Source organism: Nycticebus coucang, chromosome 5 (genome assembly GCF_027406575.1).
Source record: "Nycticebus coucang isolate mNycCou1 chromosome 5, mNycCou1.pri, whole genome shotgun sequence".
In the NCBI taxonomy this organism is placed as follows: domain Eukaryota; kingdom Metazoa; phylum Chordata; class Mammalia; order Primates; family Lorisidae; genus Nycticebus; species Nycticebus coucang.
In genome coordinates, this window is record NC_069784.1 from 31,881,787 (window position 1) to 31,900,137 (window position 18,351).

An 18,351-nucleotide genomic window follows, 5' to 3' on the forward strand; every position below is an offset into this window, starting at 1 on the left:
CCTCTACAAAGAAAATTAGGAAACTCTAAGAAAAGAAATAGCAGAAGATATTAACAAATGGAAGAACATACCATGCTCATGGATGGGAAGAATCAACATTGTTAAAATGTCTATACTTCCCAAAGCAATCTACAGATTCAGTGCAATCTGTATTAAAATACCATCATCATACTTTCAAGATTTGGAAAAAATAATTCTTCACTCTGTATGGAACCAGAATAAACCCTGTATAGCCAAGGCGATTCTTAGTAATAAAAACAAAGTCAGGGGTATCACCCCTACCAGGCTTTCAGCTATACTACAAGGCCATAGTCATCAAAACAGCATGATATTGGCATAAAAATAGAGACATTGACATGTGGAACCGAATAGAAAACCATGAGATGAAACTAACCTCCTCCAGCCACCTAATATTTGATAAACCAAACAAGAACATACACTGGGGAAAAGAATCCCTATTCAACAAATGGTGTTGGGAGAATTGGATAACCACATGTAAAAGAATGAAACTGGACCCATACCTCTCACCAATTACAATTACAAAAATTGATTCAGGATGGATTAAAGATTTAAACCTAAGGCATGAAACATTAAAAATCTTTGAAGAAAGTGTGGGGAAAACACTGAAGATATAGGCATGGGGAAAGATTTTATGCAGAAGACTTCCATGGCAATTGCAACAACAAAAGTTAAACAAATGGGACTTAATTAAACTGAAAAGTTTCTGTACAGCTAAGGAAACAACAACCAAAGCAAATAGACAACCTTCAGAATGGGAAAAGATATTTGCATATTATGAATCGGACAAAAGCTTGATAACTAAGATCTATAGAGAATTCAAATTAATCAACAAAAAAAGACCAAAAAATCCCATATATATCATTGGGCAAAAGAGATGAATAAAACCTTCTTGAGAGAAGACAGATAAATGGCTAACAACCATGTGAAAAAAATGCTCATCATCCCTAATCATCAGAGAAATGGAAATCAAAACTACTCTGAGATATCACCTAACCCCCGTGAGAATGGCCCACATCACAAAGTCTCAAAGCTGCAGAGGCTGGTGTGGATGTACAGAGAAGGGAACACTTACACTGCTGGTGGGACTGCAAACTAATGCAACCTGTTTGGGAGGAAGTATGGAGAAACCTTAACTCAAATTAGACCTCCCATTTGATCCTGTAATCTATCCAGAAGAAACAAATCCTTTTATTGTAAGGACATTTGCACTAGACTGTTAATTACAGCTCAGATTACAGTCACCAAAATGTGGAAACAATCTAAATGCCCACCAACTCAGGAATGGATTAACAAGCAGTGGTATATGTATACCACGGAATACTATTCAGCCATTAAAAAAGATGAAGACTTTACATCTTTTGTATTAACCTGGATGGAGTTGTAACACATTCTTCTTAGTAAAACATCATGACAATATTTGTAAAAGCAAGAATCCAATGTATTCAATTCTAACATGAACATACTCACATAAGAGAAAAACTCAAATCAATTCAAAGTAGGGATTGGGGGAAGGAGGGAGCAGGGAGAGAGGAAGAAGGAGGTGGATGGGTGTGCTCCCACTTAATGGGCACAATGTTAGGGTATATGGCACATTTCTTGAGGGCAGGACCACAATTATAAGAGGGACTTTACCTAACAAATGCAAACATGGTAACCTAATTGTATCTTCAATTAATCAGAAACAATAGAAAAAAAAAGAGAAAAAATTTATTGATAGACTTTTGGATTGGATTTCAGGTATTAGTTTTTAGGTTTTTTTTTTTTTTGTTTTACGGTAAGCACAGTAGTAAAGGATAAAAAGGTGATACTATACCTTTCAGAATAATAATATTTAATTACATGAAAAGATGAAATGCTGAGGTAGATTTTCAAGAAGGGAGAGATCTCTGTGACCTCAAGTGAAGATTCTAGAGCTTCTTGAAGATTCTAGAACTTGAGGTGGGCTTTAAGGTTGAATAGACTCTGAAGAAGAGCATTCTATGAGGCTAGAGAAACACCTAATAAAAGGAAAAGTAACAAGGTAAGAATGTCCAAGTCTCATTTAATTTTGTTTAATTCAACATTTATCAAAAGTTTCTTCTCTTTTGAGTATTTTGCTAATTAAAGGTACAAAAAATAAATAAGGAATAGTCTTCACCCTCAAAGAATTTAATACTGTGGGAAAAGGGAAATAACATTGGCACAACTACTATAACAGATAATGGTTTCTATAAATAGAATTTGTATTATAAACTCTTATTTAAAAGTTGTTTGAGCAATAGACTTTGGCCCAAAGGATCGAGGCTTAAAATTTAACTCTGCCTTTTCTTAGCTATGTAATCCTGTGCCCCCTTGAGTCTTAATTTCATCTCCATCTATTTTCTACTGTCTTTCACAGACATTACCTGAAGCTCTCCATCACCAAAGTTATTCCCACCAGGTCAGTGAGCAGTTCACTAACATCAGTGCTACCAAATAAATGGAGCCTGGACTATCTTTCCCACAGTAAGCTTTGTATCTGGTTGCTCCATAAACACCTAAAAGGCCACATTAACCCCGTCCAGATTACTGGGCTTCAGTTCTTGCTGTCTGTCTACAGGCATTAATGTCCTGTCTCAAACTGAAGGAGATTCTATTGGCCCTTCTTGGCTCTTTTCAGAATCATATCTACACTTACCATTCCTTTCAAAGTACCTCACTGGCCTGCCCTAACATCAGGTGTTGTCATTTCAGTTTTCTACAACCTTTCACCCATGAGACTGTTAGGTCTGATGGAGGGTAAACAGGTGGAAAGGAAGTGGCTAAGAGTAAAGAGGGGAACCAAATTGTAAGTAGGAACCAAATTGCAGCTAGGAACTGTTTTCCAGTGGGAACATACATAGTAAGGAGTTTGTAGTCCCCATTAGCTGACCTAGAGCTCATTACCATCTAATTAGCATAGCATGGGTTGAGCTTCATGAAGGATCTTGGAGAAGATGCATGAGTAGAAAGGGAAACTGTTATGTAACCTGTTATGTAATCTGTTGTATAATTCCAACTTGTAAATCACCCCCAAAAGTTGGGAAACATCCACAAATCCTGCCAGGAGAAAGGTGGGACAAACTAGTGAGTGCTCAGACTTCAGGGTCTTTCTTCACTCCTGGAGACTGACCTATGCCTCTCTTTCTCTGGAACATATTTTCACTTTGCCTCATTTTGCATAGCTCCATTCTCCTTCACCTTCACTTCATATAGCTTCTTTTTCCTGTAATAAACTGTGTGGGATCATTGTATCATCAGCTCAGCTGGGAACCAGTTCTCATTCTTGACACTGGGAACTGGGCAACCAGGGAACATCCACGTGGACCTAAAAAGATGACTGTCTCTTTATAAACTAAAAAAAAAAAAGAGATGGCTGTCTCCTGTTGTCCAGAACTCAGGGCTTTTCTGAGACATGGGATTTGCAGCACCCAAACTGGGAAAATCCCAGGTGAAGCAGGGTATGTTAGTTACCTTACCACCAGACTTCTCCCTTTGCCTTGTTTCTAAAGCCTCCATAATATCTACAGCTTAGCCTAATCCAAGTTAGACAGTCATCTCAATTTTTTTTTATTATTTTTTTGGAGACAGGGTCTTTGTATATTGTCCAGGCTAGTCTAGAACTCTTGCAGGTCATCCTCCTACCTCAGCTTTCTAAGTAGCTGGGATTATAGATATACACCGCTGTTTTCAGCTGTCTTCTTGATATTTTAGGATCAAAAATATCATGCATATTATAGCTGAGTTCCTGAAGTGTATTAGTTAATACTGAGTGAGAATGCCAAGCCAATTTGAAATTAAAAAGCAATACCACTTTGCAAATTAATACACCTCGCTGCTTAATAAAAATTAGGGACCAGGAATTAAAGCCAGCTAGCTGGAGTGAAAGGTTTATGTGATGTCATAAATAAAGCTGAAAAGTAGGCTTTCACCAGGATCCTTTTTTTGTGAGTGTGTGTGCATGTGTATGTGTATATTTGTGTATGGGGGAGAGGTGAGAAAAATTGCATGAAAAAATTACATGAGAAAAATTTGGAAAAATGAGTACAATTAAGACAGTAGTTGGATATAACAGATAAAAGTCACCTTAATAACTAGGAATGTTAATTATATAAAAAATATTCTCAATTTTATTTTTATCATAAGTTTAGGTAAGCCCTTGATTCTTTTTATTACATTTTTGTGAGAACCTAGGATAAGATAAGACCTGGCATAAATCCAAAGCAGGCAATTTATTATTTCTAACTTTACACATCAGTATTTCACAGGGAATTTTGAGATGCCTCAGATAATTATCAGAAATAGGAAAAGAATGTGATTAGATGTATTTCTTTAGAACTTTTGTGTAGTTGATATCTTTTTTTTTTTTTTCTTTTTTTTGTAGAGACAGAGTCTCACTTTCTGGCCCTCGGTAGAGTGCCGTGGCCTCACACAGCTCACAGCAACCTCCAACTCCTGGGCTTAAGCGATTCTCTTGCCTCAGCCTCCCAGTAGCTGGGACTACAGGCACCCGCCACAACGCCCGGCTATTTTTTTTTTTTTGTTGCAGTTTGGCCGGGGCCGGGGCCGGGTTTGAACCCGCTACCCTCGGTATATGGGGCCGGCGCCCTACTCACTGAGCCACAGGCGCCGCCCTAGTTGATATCTTTTAATGCATCTTAAATATCTTAGAAATTTTTGATATTCTTTTTCTTGTGCATTTGAGGACTGTGACTAAACACATTACAACCACAGGTTTATTTCCATACCTGGTTTTATAAAATGAAAAGTTCCCGTATAGTCAATAAAATGAGTTTCCTAATTTAAAGCTCCCTTTTTTCCACTCAGAACTAATTAGCTATGCTTGAGACTTTCTCATAAGACTTTCTGTATGGAGGAAATGGTACTTTCACTTTGAGGTTCCCCATGAGAATAAAACTATCTTGTGGGAGGAATCATGTCCCTACTTTCATTTCCATTTTCATATAGACTGTTAAGTGCTTAAAATGTTATTCTCCACAGAAACATCTTTTCTAAGTGCAGTGATTTTGAGGCAAGATGATTTGTAGAGACAAAAAAAAAAATGCCTTAATACAGTTTTACTAGGCAAATTTGGGCTTCTGAATGGGTATTAGGCTGCAGATCAGATATCAAAATAGCAAATTTTGAATGTACACAGAGGGTTTCTGTTACCATATCTGTGGTCTTGTTAGCACAGTACAATATAGAAAGTTAATGTTGAATACACAGTTATTGATTGATTGGTCAAATCCATTTGCTAAGGGAACATTCATAGGGTACTTCTATGTGTAAGGCACATTTCTAGTCCCTAGAAATATTGCAAAATAGTAGCTTTGTAGAGTTTACAACATCCCTGCCTTGTAGAACTCACAAAATACGTAGCCTTGTAGAATTTAGATTCCAGGAGGGGAGACAGACAGACAAAAAAAGAAAGATAGACAATACATAGTATGTCAGATGGTGAGAAGCACTATAAAGAAATCAAAGGCTAAGCAGGTTAAGAAGTGATCCAGCGTGGAGGGAGCAGGCCCGCTGCTTGAGATATAGTGTCTTCAGGGAAGGTCTACCAGAAGATTGACATTTGAGCAGAGACCTGAAGGAAGTGAGGAAGTGGGGGTAGTCAGCCTTCAAGGTATCTGAGGAACAGCTGCCAGGCAGAGGGAACAGCAAGTGCTAAGGCCCTGAGGCAGAACTGCTAGGCATATCCAAGGAATGGAAGGAGATTTATATGTAGGAGAAGGGGGAGAGTAGCAAGAAATGAGGTCAGGGTGATGGGAAGTGTGGCAGATCCCTGCAAGGGTGTCCAACTTTTTTCTTTTCCACTACACATTGGAAGACTAAGAATTGTCTTGGGCCACACATTACATACATAAACAGTAATGAAAGCTGCTGAGTACCAAAAAAGGTCTGTGAATAACTTTTTGCAATATTCAACACCACAGATAAGCAAAACAATCCTCAAACAATCTGCATGCAGCCCACAGGCCTCAGGTGGGACACCTCTGTAGAGTTTATGGGTTACAGCAGAGATTTGGGGCATTCGATCCCCGTGAGCTGCCTTTGGAGCAGAGGGTTGTATTTTTTCCTTCAAATATCCCCAAACCAAATTGCCATAACCCTTATCTTAACCAGTTAAGGAGACTATTTTCTACTTTGGATTATTTTTTTTGAATGTGGATGGATAACCTTATAAGCTTATTAATTCAATCTTGGGAAAGACTCGAGTGGTAACATGGAGGGGCTTTAGCTGTCAAACTCCTTAGAACAGCTTGGCCGTCTCTCAGCTTTCCATCTTTCACGTCTCTGAAACGGCTGTTGGAAGTTTTTAACAGAGCAGGACTGATAATTTTTATAAACAAATGGCACATTATCGATAGTTTTCAAATAGCAGAAAATTTTTTTCTATTTGTTAGAATATCTTCATTTACTTTCATTATTTACTCAACGTATATTTTGCGTTCATGATATTCCACGGAATTGTGCTAGGTACTGAGAATATAAAGATAATTGCTTTTTCCTCAAAAAGCCGACAGTCAAATAGGGGAAGCAGATTCATAAGTAATTGCAAGATAATATGGCAAGTGCCTCCCACGTGATAGGTGCTCATTAGATACTTGTTAAACTGATGAGTGATGGTAGTACCAAGAATGAAACAGTTATCTTTGTCTGAGAAGGTCAGGGAAAGAGAAAGGAATCACTTTTGACCATTAACTCCATGAGAAAAGGATATTGTCTATCTTGTTCACTGTAGCATCTAGCATAGAATCTAGCACATAGTCAGTGCTCAATAAAAATGTATTAAATAAATAAATGAAGGAGTGAATGTGGAGATGGTTGAGCAGAGTTTGAAGGAGGAATAAGATTTGTTTGGGAGACAGGTGCACATTGTTGGCAAAAAAACAATGTGGAAATGCATGATTCTGTCCCAGGAATAATTTTAGATTTCCATTTACAGTATTATGTCAGGTCCACAATAGAGACATAATTGTTGGTACATATGCTTATTTATGGTGTATTTTGTATGAAGCTGTATGTCTTAAGAAGCTTCCTATAACACGATTGGTATGTGTTTGTATATGATAGTTGAAATAGCTACATTTTTAGCACAGAATTTTCTGTATTTTCCCAACTCATTTTAAATAGTATATTTTACAAAAAGAGCAACTCCGAAATCACAACAAAACATTGTCCTAACGATATGAAGATGAATTCACTGGAACACACTTGGTAGGAAATTAAAATGACAGATTTTGCCACATAGTAAAATGTACTATTTTGTCCATTATTTATCCAGTTAAACCTTCATCAAGGTATAACAAGCCCTGGAAGTGATTTCAATTGAATGACAAAAGAAATGGAATAAAATTCATTTAAAACTGGTTCACACCAGCTCTTCTGCGTGTACGATTAACTGCTAAGATCAAGTCACAAAACACTATTTTGAGGAGAAAGGGTTTAGTGAACCCTAGAAATTGGGTTTGATTTATGCCAGAAAATCTGCCTTTTCACTGCTTGAGATTTCTATGGAAGAAAGCCGCAGTCTTTTACCAAATGGTTTCTAAGGAAACCCCTTATAGCACAGCATCTGAAAACAATTTGGTTGTTAATGAGAAATGGTTCTCACGGTGGGAAAGTGTTGACAGAAAGAAAAGGCTTCTGGATTTGGCCTTCAGTCTGTAAAAAGTGTCTACTGTTCTACAGTTGTGTGTATGAAATTTTACATGGAGTAAACATTTTTATGTCCTACTTTACAGTTATTCTTACTTGTAAATATATTTTTTAAAGAAGCTAGGGGAAAAGAAGAGTCTTTGTGCTAACAATGTAGATACTTGAACTTGCAAATATATTCAGACAAGGTGCCTTGAATCTGTGCCCGCCTTTGAGTTTTTTAATGTGTTTTGGAATTCTGACATTCTAGAATTCATATGTTAGCACTAAATTATAAGTAAATTAAATTATTTTGCATAAGATACTTCTAAAAATCCTAAAATACAGTAGGGTATTTATATGTATTTTAAATCCATTTTTAAAATGTATTTGAAATGTACCATAAGTTGTATTTATTTTATTTCTTTTAATTTCTCCTTCAAAAGAAAGCAATTAATTATAATGCATGTTTTAGAATAACTCTTCTATAAGAATTTAAAGCTAGGGCAGCACTGGTGGCTCAAGTGAGTAGGGCGCTGGCCCCATATACCACAGGTGGTGGGTTCAAACCCAGCCTCAGCCAAAAACTGCAAAAAAAAAAAAAAAGAAAAAAAATTTAAAGATAAAATTTTAATATCTAATGTTGCATTAAACCTTGCAGTAAAAAAAAAAATACCAGATATATACTAATTCCTCTAAATGTACCTAAATAACCATTTCAATATTTTCTGGATAGCCTTTATGTTACGATACTACAAGAAAATCATGCAATAATTTCAAATAGATGTTCATCTGTAGCACGACTCAGAAACATGAAAGAATATATGACAGGACCCAAAAAGTGACCACCAGAAATTCAGATGAAAATATTTAGAAATATTTCTTGCCCGGGAAGCATTATAACACACAGTTGTGAAGTCACTTGAAAGCCTGCCGGGGCAGCACTATGCCCACAGCGGCCATCAGCCCATCTGTTCTCCAGGCTGTTTTCTGTTTTAGACTCTTGTCCACGGCCGAGTTGCCAAGAGTCTTCTTGCTGTCCTCAGTCATTTTCCTCATTTCACCCCTCCCTCCTTTCTCTTTCTTCTCTGGTCTTTGAACTTCCTCCACTTTGGACAGCTGCTTTCATTTGTTCTGCTCTGCTTTGGGCAGGGAAAAATGCTGCCAATGAAAACAGGAAAAAGAAGAAAAGAAGAAGGGTGGCAAGTGTTGGGCATGTGTGGCAGGTCTCTGGCCCCCGGCCTAGGGGTCATCCCATCTGTGGGGAGGAGCCTGAGAAGGGATGCGCCCTCAGACACGGATCCTCAGTGATCAGAGCTTGTCTACGAGACTTTTTTGTTTCTCATCTTAGAATCAATAATTCATTTTGTGTTGAAAGAACTGGGAAGGTAATATTTTATGTTTATTCACCCACTGCACACTCTGAAGGCATATACTTACCATTTGGTTTGGTCAGCTCTGTGCTGGTGTCAAGTTACAATAATTATACACGTGTGATGATAACATTTAAGGAATAGGACCTTTGTTCCACTCTCCCTTATTCCCTGCAATCCAGAACAACCTCAGAGGGCAGAAACTTCTTCATGTAACTTTCTCAGAGTAGCATATGATAGATATGCATGCATATTCTGATGTTTCAGACTATTGCCTAAATATTAGTTCATGAAGAGGATGAACAAAATTATCTTTTCAGAATCGAAAGAATAGCAAGAAAATGCTTTAGATTTGCTGTTGTTATGCCAATGTGCTTAATATTTGAGGTTTAGTGAGACATTTTTCGAGTGACTAAAACAGAGAAGAGATGTAATTCTTCACTGGTAAAACATCAGAAGGACTGACCGATGGTGGTATCTGAACAAGACGCCCACAAATGGGATGCACTTTCTGCCTCGGCACATTTCTCTTCTTTCCACTTCTCTTTTTCTTGCTTTTTCCAGAGTATCCACTGCAGCAGCACAGGATGCCTCCCGAGATAAGGTGACAATCTAACGGGGCAGCTGCTAGATCTGTGAGTTAGACTTAGGAATATTTGTCTTTACTTCCATAACCCATCTGCATCTCACACTGACACATACAGCTGAATGAAAAAACCACCCCAGTGAAATATCTCCTCCCCTTGACCTTGTTTGAGTGCCATCCATTGTGACTATAAGAGCTGGACACCAAAGGGGCAGAAACTACACAAAAACTGTAAACAAGTACATGTGGAATCAAAAAGAAGGTCTGCATTTGATGAGATCCATGTAAAGGAAAGGATCACATCTCCCTGTCTTGGAAAGACATTTGAAAAATTGTTATGGTCTCAAGATAAATTCTATTTAAAATATCCAGATTAAGTGCCTGCTACATGCTAGATGCTTCACTAGGGACTGTGAACACAGAAATAAATGTGATAGCTTGCTCATGGAAGAGTTCACAGCTTAGACTTAGAAGAATCGTTCTTCTCTAAATTTGGAGGGTTTTTGATAGTTTCCCTAGGTTTGTGTTTTATTGGGGAGTGTTACCCTTATTCACTTAATAAACCTGTAATAAGTGGTCTAGTTGATGGTAAAGTAGCCAGTCCTGATGATGAATCGTGCGCCAGATCCTGCCCTACAGCAGGTCTCAGTCTAGTGGAGGAGAGGGGCAGGTAGAAGAGAAATTACAATACCGTTTTTATATTAATGAATAAATCATACTCCTTTTGGAAATTAACTGAAATTGATAGCTCTTACCAGTTAAATGAGAACACAAGTCAGGTGTTTAGCATAGTACCTGGTATATTGAAAACACACAAAAGATGTTAACGATCTTTAAAGCTTTTTCTATCTCAGCCTTTTCATGCCTATTAAAGACAAATCTAGCCTTTTTGTATTTGACCTCTTTAAATGTCGCACTAACTGAAGTTGATTCATTTTCCAGGTGAGAGGAGACTCCTTGTGTGCCATCACAACATGCACGTCCTGTTTATGATGTTTCCAAACATCATACGTGGTGATAAACACAAAGGTGTGTGAAAAACCATTAGCTGGGAGAAAAACAGAAAGCTTTTCATTCTACTTCCACATTTCCATTCCAGAAGTTTTTATTGGGGGGGGGGAAGATGAGTCTTGAATCTTGTAATGTAACCTTTTTTATTTAAACAAGGTATGTTTTAGTGAGTTCTGGGTGGCTTTCTGATGCCATCTTGAATATTCACTTAACTCTTAGATCAGGGTCTCTCAACCTCACTCTATTGACATCTTGGGCTAGATAATTCTTTGTTGTGGGAGTGGTCCTGCGTGTTATAGGAAGTTTTGCAGCATCCCTGGCCTCTACCCATGAGATGACAGCACCCCCCACGATTCTGCCAGTCATTTGCCACGTATCTCCTGGGAAGTAAAATCCCACCCCCACCCCCCAATGTGGACTACTGCTCTTGATCTCTTGGCTATTGATTTTAAGACAATGGGATGGTGCAATGTGTCTGTAGCATGGCCTCTCTTCTGATGGTCTGTGTTTTTAATCTGCCATACTCCCTCTTGTATTCAGTGCATAATTTGTGTAAGGTACCAATAAACTATGAGGAGTAAGTTGGTCCAGGCCTTGAAGTAACTCTTGGTCCAACAATTTGTAAATTAAGTTGCTCCTTCAGGTTTTGGAAACGTTACGTGATTCTCAGCTGCACTTTGAAGCAGTGCCTTGAGCTTCCTAGGTAGCTGTGATAAATGTCCAAAATTGGAAATTACTGTGTGGTATCAAAATATTTCCAAAGCAGTGGACAACCCCCTATAATTTTCCTTCAGTTTTTCATTGAAGAGTTAGTTCTTGTATAATAAATGGATTGAAATTTGTCACTTTGTTTTACTATTAGGGTATTCACCATTTGTTATGTTTAAGTCTTTTTCCTATAAATCTTTTATTTTGTGTTTATTTTGAGAAAGAGTCTTATTCTATCACCCTGGGTAGAGTGCTGTGGGATTATAATAGCTCACAGCAACCTCAAACTCCTGGCTCAAGTGATCCTCTTGCCTCAGCCTCCCAAGTAGCTGGGACCACAGGTATCTGCCACCACACCTGGCTAGTTTTTGTATTTTTAGGACGGATGGGGTCTCCTCTTACTCAGGCTGGTCTTGAACTCCTGAGCTCAAGCAATCCCACCACTTCGGCCTCCCAGAGTAATAGGATTACAGGCATGAGCCCTGGCGCCTGGGTCCTCAAAATCTTTTACAAACCAACACTTGCTCTATGGATTTGGGGAATAATAACAGCACCTGTCCTAGTACATAGAGTTCTTATTGTTTGGACAGCTGTCCACATTCTGAACATTTGCATGAGCACATTCAATTTTAAAAGAATAATTGTGTGATGACAAAGATATTGCAATTGTGTCACTGAAGCTAACCTAAGTGTTCAGCTTACTATCAAGTATATAAAAACCTTAAAATGTAATAAATAATTCCAAATCCTATAACTGTTGTGATTCATTTAAAATCAAGTATGGAACAATAACATTTAATATCATATTTGAACTATTGACGTATTAGGACAATTTAGTTAAACCATAATAAAAGAATCCCCAGGAGTATAGCATTTCCCTGGCATTTATCTCATCCTTTGTACGTGGCAATGTGATTCGCCTCTTCATTTGTGAAGCTGTATTAGGAAGCTGAGTGGTATGGTTTTCTATGTGTTACTAGTAAAGAAGTTCTAAAGAGATAATTAGTTGTTTTTGCTTTAGCCTTTGCTATTTTCTTTATCAGTGAAGTCTTTTTATTTTGCAATGCTGGCACTGTTTCATACATACATATACATATATGTACTTATTTAATTTTTAGCACTATTTATTGAATGTTTATCAAATACCAGAAACTATGCTAAGCCCTTTCCAGACAGTAATACGTTTGGTGTAAGAACCTCATTGAGAGTTACACAGTGAGCTTGGGAACCCAGATCTGAATCCAGGCTGGTCTTGCACCAGTGTTCTTAAACAGTGTGCTGTGTGGCTCCATTGTGTAAGTATTGTCTGGGCACTCCAAGGTAAGTATATATTTAAGTAAATGCTCAAAAAGTATTTTTGTTATCTAAGCTATCTGCTGCTCAAGGGTGACAGTTTCGACATTTGGGTGTTTGCATTCCAAAAACTCTAAGATTAGAGTTTTGATTTGTTTGAAATAGAGTCCAGTGCTCTATTATGATGAAAAAACACAGGGAAACTTCTCTGATTTCCAAAATAACTTGAGAGATTTCCTTTTGCCTCAGTCTGTCCTTCTGCCTCTAAATTAGATAGACAGATGCGTGTGTGCATACAATACACAATATAACATTGCTTATGTGATGGTCACATCACAGTTCTGGAATTACCATACTTCATATGGTTCAAGATAATTGGCTTCAATTTTTGTTAATATAATATAATTTATGTAAGCCATGTGGCTAAATCAAATTTAATGGAAAATTTGGAAAGGGAGATATTTTAAAACAACATATTTTTATAATGAAAAATTTCATGGTATATTTTCTTATTCATTTTATATATGGTAATGATTATTGGTTGCACCCCAGTTAAATATCATTTAACTTATATTACAATGCTGGGCATGTATAATATTATAGCTTGCTCATTTTTGGAGCTAACTTATATAGCATATTTGCATGTATGTGTGAGAAAGAGTCTGAGAGAGATGAGGGAAATAAGTCAATCATATTCTATGAAAAATCTAATCAATAAATATTCAAATGTAAATGCTAGATAGTAATGAACTATTATTGACTTAATAGTTCATTAAATTGAGAAACTTAGAGGAGGAAAGAAGTAATAATATTAGTAATAATAATTAGAAGTAATCTCCATTTTACAGATGAGGAAAATGAAACACAGGGAGATTAAATAACTCTTCCAAGGCAATGCAGCTGAGATGAGACTTGAACTTCTGCACCAGCCCTGTTTATCACTATTCTATACTGCCTCTCAGACTTTTAGGCTTTGGTTTAAAAAACATAATTCTCCGTGAAATTTCCCATGTAGGGGAAAGCTTCCCATTGTGAGAGCTTTCAGGATATACTTACTTCAGATCCCGAGAGCCTAAGATGGCCTATCAAATTAAGATGGCTTTCCTACACCAAAGTTTTATTGTTGGCAGCTCAGTGCATTTCTCAGAAACATCTGTTGTAGAATGAATGAGTATAAAAGTTTTCTCGCAGAACATATCCCTGACATTAGGCAAAGTATGGAAACTACAGTTTACTTTAAAGAGATATCTTTTACAAATGACTTTTCTCTTTTCGTTTCATTTTATTTATTGTTTGGGATTCATTGAGGGTACAGAGAATTAGGTTACACTGATTGCGGTTGTTAGGTAAAGTCCCTCTTGTAATTGTATCCTGCCCCCAAGAGGTGTGCCATACACTGTGACCCCCTCATCCCCCTTCCTCCTTCTCGCCCTCATTTCCCCTACCCCCCTTGTATTAGCTCATCTAGCTAATGCCTTCATATTAGAATTGAGTACGTTGGATTCTTGCTTCTTCATTCTTGTGATGCTTTACTGAGAAGAATGTGTTCCACCTTCATCCAGGTTAATACAAAAGATGGAAAACCTCCATCTTTTTAATGGCTGAACAGTATTCCATGGTACACATACTCTACAACTTGTTAATCCATTCCTGGGTTGGCACTAGGCTGTTTATGACAGCTCAATTTACAATTGCTAAATGACTTTTCTATAACAGCCATTTCACTAATATTCTAAAAGACACCTGTGGCCTGGGCAAGGGTTTCTATATTTTAAAAATTAAATAATTTTCACATCACTGACCAGAGTGTATCTGTTATCATCACATTATACCTCTAGTATAGAGATGATCATAAATTATAAGTCAATATGAATTGTTGAGACCTCAAGGCTTGGTTGCCCTTGAAGCCTTTCACCAGAGAGCTGGGAGTATAGGGGGGACCACCTGCTCTGGAGTCAGGCTGGCCTGACCTTGAAGAGCAGCTTCTGGGCATGTTGACTGCATGACCACAGGGACACTTTGCAATTCCCCAGTTCACCTATCAGAAAATGAGAATAATTATACTCATCTGTAAGATTGTTTTGTGAGTTAAAGGGAAACTGTATATACTGGCTAACATGAAATTATATTATTTAACTTTCTTTTAGAATTTTCAGTTGCAGGCATGTAAGGGAAGGAATGCAAGAAAGAAGGGAGGGAGGGATAAAAAAAGAAAACTGACTAAAAATAATTCATTTCTAAAATATTAAGGAATCAAAAAATATTCTCAGGACTTGATCTCTCTGCATTTCTCCAGCCCTCCATCCTGATTGTCTGTTTATTTACAGACAATAAAGAGACTGGGCTCTCACTCTACCACCCAGGTTGGAGTGCAGTGGTGCTATCATAGCAATCTGGAGCATCTGGGCTGAGGTGATCTTCCTGCTTTAGCTTCCCAATTAGCTGGGACTACAGGTGTGTGCCACCATACTCAGCTAATTTTTCTTATTTTGGGGGGGCACATGGGGGTGTCTCATGATGTTGCCCAGGCTGATCTCAAAACTCCTGGCCTCAAGTGATTGTCCAGCTGTCCTCCCAAAGTGCTAGGATTACAGGCATTGGGTCACTTATTCTTAAATAAGTCCCCCCCCCCTTAATGATGACCCCTAGCATTCTAAATTTACATCTTACCAGTTTCAAATCTAACATAAAAAAGAGCAACTCTCTTTTTTATCTTCAAAAGTCTTGGCATATTTCCATCCCTGAAAGTCCAGGTGCTTCAGTGTTTTGATTGAAACTTAGGGCACATTCCCACCCTGGAATCAGGGATGGTTTCAGCTTAATCCAAAGCATAAAGACGGAAAGTATAGGAAGCATGGTTCCCCCCTGGACCGCCCCAAAATTGGAAGTAGCGCTACTAAATGGAAGGAGAATGAATATTGATGGCAAGATCAGAAAATGTGCATTATACTGTCACTTAATTAGATGACATTAGATGTTATTATATGCAGTTACAAATTCCAGTTTGTACTGGATTTGTACAAATTTGTACAATTTTTGCAATTTGTACAAATACAAATACAATTGTATTAAAAATTAATTAAATTAAATTAATTTAATTTAAATAAAATAATTAATTAAATAAAATTTAATTATAAATTAAAAATTTGTAAAAATAAATTTATAAAAAAATTATAAAAATAAATAAAATTTAATTAATAAAAATTAATTGAAATGAAAAAATAATTAAAAATTAAAAATACAATTGTATTAAAAAAATTGTATTAAAAAAATCACTCTATTGAACAACTTTACCAAGTGTATATATTTCCAATTTGGGATGTTGTAATACATTATCTTTAAGGTGGACATGAAGAGTAGGAATTCCATAACATTCCGATTTGTGGAATTCTCACTTAACTTTAATAAGCCTCAGTTTTCTAGATAGTTACCTAACCAATTTTTTTTTTTTTTTTTTTTTTTACTTTTGACCAGGTATCTCTGCTCTCTGTAGAATATAATAGACTGTTGTCTCATCACTTTTCTCCCTTTGTCTTGTTCCAGAAGCAGGAACACAATTACTCCTTTTAGGCTTTCCAGGTTATCTACTGTTTATTTTTTCTAACTGATGACAACTATATAGACTCTACCACTTCTGGCTTCTCTTTTTACATTTTGACTCTAGATGGAATGATAAAGTCCCCAGAAGTGCATGGACATCTTGGATGTTGTAATTATGGTAGTAACCATCTACATCTTTGCAAATAGAGAGGGTATTGGGAAAGATTGAGGTGAACTATCTCTCAGATGGATCATGGTAAGAAGTAATCTTGAACACATGGATAATGGTGTTCAAGATCAGGGAGTCTACAAACTACATTCAGGGGCCAGAACATTGTCTCTTTTTGTAAACAAAATTTTTATTTTGTTATTGATATATTAATCCATATGGGGTGCACGTGATATTTTGTTACATGCACAGAAAGTATAATGATCAAGTCAAGGTGTTGGTAGTGTCCATTACTTCAAATATTTATCATTTCTATGTGTTGGGAACATTTCAAGTCCTTTCTTCTAGCTATTTTGAAAGATATATACATCATTCTACTCTGCCATGGAACATTATTCCTCTGTCCAACTGTATGTTAGTACTCATTAACCTACCTCTTTTCATCCTCCCCTGCTCCCCCACAGCCTTCCCAGCCTCTGGTAATTATCATTCTACTTTCTACCTCCATGAGATCAACGTCCTATATATGAATGGGAATACGTGATATTTGTCTTTCTGTGCTTGGCTTATTTTGCTTAATGTAATAGCCTCCAGTTCTATGCATGTTGTTGTTAATGACATGATTTTATTCTTTTTTTTTTTTTTGTGATCAAACAGTATTCCATTGTAAATATACACTACATTCTCTTTATTCATTTTGTCCATTAATGGAAACTTAGACTAATTCCATGTCTTTACTGTTGCGAATAGTGCTGCAATAACATGGGAATATAGATATTCTTTTGATATACTGATATCTTTTCCTTTGGATAAATATTCATTAGTGAGATTGCTGAATTGTTTGATAGTTTTCTCTTTAAGTTTTTTTTTTTTTTTTTTTAGAAATCTCCATATGGTTTTCCATAAAGCAGTAATAATTTGTATTTCCACTAACATTGTATAACTTTCCCTTCCTCTGCATCCTTGGCAGCATCTGTTATTTCTTTCTCTTTTTAATAATGGCCATTCTAACTGGGTAAGACAGTAGTATTTCACTGTGGTTTTGATTGCCATTTTCATGATTAGTGAGGTTGATCATATCCTTATTGGTCATTTGTATGTCTCCTTTAGAGAAATACCTATTCATGTCCTTTGCCCACTTTTTAATGGGATTATTTGTTGTTTTTTAATGGATTGTTTGAGTTCCTTATGTATTCAGATATTAGTCCCTTGCAGATGAATAGTCTGAAAATATTTTCTCCCATTCAACAGGTTGTCTCTTTACTCTGTTGAGTGTTTTCCTTGGTGTGCAGAAAATTTTTAGTTTAATATGACCCATTTGTCTGTGTAAATAAAGTTTTATTAGAACATAGCTCCACCAATTCATTTAAGCATTGTCTATGGCTGCTTTAGCACTTAGAATGATAACTTACTTGTGACAGAAACCTTCTGAACCACAAAGACTATTATATTCACTATTTTTCCCTTCAAAGAAAGGCCAACATCTGTTACCCAACATCTGTTCCAGAGAAAAGAGAATATCACTGGGGCGCTAAAGGAATTGGTCATTGAACTGGGATTTAAAACCTATGGTCCAGACTCTACTGTCATAATCAGAGAAGCCTGTCAAGAATTAGGATTCCTAATTCTTAGGCAAAAAGAGTAAGAATCTCTGTGCAGGAGGTGAGAAGGCAGAGATTACACTCACTGGTGTCTGTGGGTCATCGTTCATAGAATGGACACTCTGTCTGGTTGGGGATACACGCCAGGCTAAAATTTGTGCTGAGTCACCAGATTCAAGACAGAGAAAAATGGCATACTTTCCTCCACCTCAAAGGAGTTACTTCCCCTTGTTGAAGTAACTCATGAATGGAGAAACAGCTTTGGTGGGGAAATGAGGCACTGAATAGGGATCCTTCCTGTCAATCCAGTACTGGGGGTAGAGAGGAGAGAATCACTTATTGGTGAAAAAGGACTTTTGCCACTTTTGCCACTAAGTACGGAGACCTGTACTTTAATGAGGACAA